The 2,184-nt window shown below is 43.2% G+C and overlaps 1 protein-coding gene across 2 annotated transcripts in view; it reads left to right on the top strand.

Annotated features, from left to right (window-relative positions):
• Window positions 1-2,184, top strand: part of DTNB (dystrobrevin beta) — a 262,633-nt gene that overhangs the window by 203,448 nt on the left and 57,001 nt on the right. The gene's annotated exons all lie outside the window — the stretch shown is intronic.

Below are 2,184 nucleotides of genomic sequence, written 5' to 3'. Positions count from 1 at the left end.
TCTTTCCCTGGAAACTACTGTTAATATGGGAATATGACTGATCCCTCAGTGGATTATGGTGGAAAAACATTTGATAACCACTATAACCGCTAACTATAGCAAAGTTAACACTTTAAAAGAGTTAATACCAAACAAAGTGCCATTACATTCAGGCAGACCCAAAGCCACCTACCCAGTCCATGCCCACACCTGCCACCATTCTGCAAGGAGAATGGCAGGTAAAGTTTAAATAATCCCCTTTACATAGCAGCAGAGTCTCTGTGCCAAACAACCTGAGATTCTTATTCTTAGAGAGAAAACTATAATTTTTATAAACTTAAACACATGAGAGAGGCTGGAACCTTAAATTTTGATCTTAGTTTTGCCCTTAACATGCCATGGCTTCATGGGAAGCTTTTATTCGCCATGATAACAGAAAAATAAATTAATAATCAACTTTAAAATATGTATCCTTGGGGCTTCCCTGGTGGTGCAGTGGTTAAGAATCCACCTGCCAGTGCAGGGGACACGGGTTTGAGCCCTGGTCCGGGAAGATCCCACATGCCGTGGAGCAACTAAGCCCGTGCGCCACAACTACTGAGCCTGTGCTCTAGAGCCCGTGAGCCACAACTACTGAAGCCCGTGCACCTAGAGCCCATGCTCTTCAAGAAGAGAAGCCACCACAGTGAGAAGCCCGCACACTGCAACGAAGAGTAGCCCCCCTCGCCGCAACTAGAGAAACCCCGCGTGCAGCAACGAAGACCCAACACAGCCAAAAATAAATAAAATTAATTAATTAAAAAATAATAATAATAAAATAAAATATATATCCTTGAAAAGGACTGTTTTAAGTATTATACTTCATAGCATTTCGCATAGTTTTCCCAGTATGACCAAGTGGCGTTATTTTAGACGTTTACCTATCTCTAAAGCATTAGACTGTTGGCTTCTCCTACCTCCCAACTATGTTTAATAGGCTTATTCTGTAGGAGGGATGCCTGATAATTGTGCGTTGTATCACAGACTGTCTCCTCATCCAGCACATGATTTCTGAGCACTCTATCCCAGCCCCTTGGTCTCTAGGAAGAGAGTTTTCTTAACGCTGGCAGGACAGCTTATTTATTATCAGTAAGGACAATTGTCCAAGTTATTAAAAATTTCCATGGTGAATATAGCAGCTGAATGTTAGACAGACACTACTACCTGATAGCCCAGGAAGATTTATGCTAAGTTTAACTGAGATCCTCAAGTCTTATGGCTTAGGGATTAGGCTCCCTGAGCAAGAATTGGTGGCCAGGAGCCTTGGAAGAGCATGAGGATTGGGTGAGTACTGCATCTCTTCTTGATTTATAATCTAAGGAGCTGAGCTTCGTACTCCCTCAAAGAAGTCAGAAATTTCCTGGCTAATTCTGAGAATGAAAATCAGCTCAAGCAAAAGAATAAGGAACCTTTCTAATTTCCCTCATAGTTTTCATTGACCATAAAACCTCTCATCAACATAAAGTTCTAGTTTCTGGCTTGAAAGCATAGCCAGTTAAAGCAATCATGTCATCCACACTCGGGTATGAATGACAGATAAAATTAACCTTCCTAGGGAGATGGAATGTGGTGGAGAAGCAGGAGCTCTTCTGCACAGAGAAACCTATTGTGTCCCTTGCCAGAAAACAGAGGTCAGCCACTTTAAGTCCCACTTCTTAAGCTGCCGTTTCCTCCATAGTAGTTATCCACTTGTGTTGTTAAATGTTCATTTTGTTGTTATTTACAAGATAAAGATAATTCTTTTATTTCAGACAAGCATCTTTAAGGCACAAGTATTATAGTTCAGCCCTAGACCTTGGGGTCTTGACCCTAAAGTATTAAAGTCAACTGATGGTAGCATGTTCTTATTATAAGATCATCTTTTGAGAAAATGGTTATATATGCTAGAGACTGACGTTTGCACACCTAAAATTATATAGGTGTGTTGAGAAGTGTCATTGCCAGAAGGCAGTGACAGTGGCAGCACATTTTAAAAAAATCCATCCTAGGGCTTCCCTGGTGGCGCAGTGGTTGAGAGTCCGCCTGCCGATGCAGGGGACACGGGTTCGTGCCCCAGTCCGGGAAGATCCCACATGCCGCGAAGCGGCTGGGCCTGTGCGCCATGGCCGCAGTGAGCCTGCGCGTCCGGAGCCTGTGCTCCGCAACGAGAGAGGCCACAACAGTGAG

This window comes from Lipotes vexillifer, unplaced genomic scaffold, assembly GCF_000442215.2.
Source record: "Lipotes vexillifer unplaced genomic scaffold, Lipotes_vexillifer_v1.1 scaffold131, whole genome shotgun sequence".
NCBI classification, from domain to species: Eukaryota; Metazoa; Chordata; class Mammalia; order Artiodactyla; family Lipotidae; genus Lipotes; species Lipotes vexillifer.
Note: the sequence above shows the minus strand (reverse complement) of the source record. Positions and strands in the feature narration are given on the sequence as shown.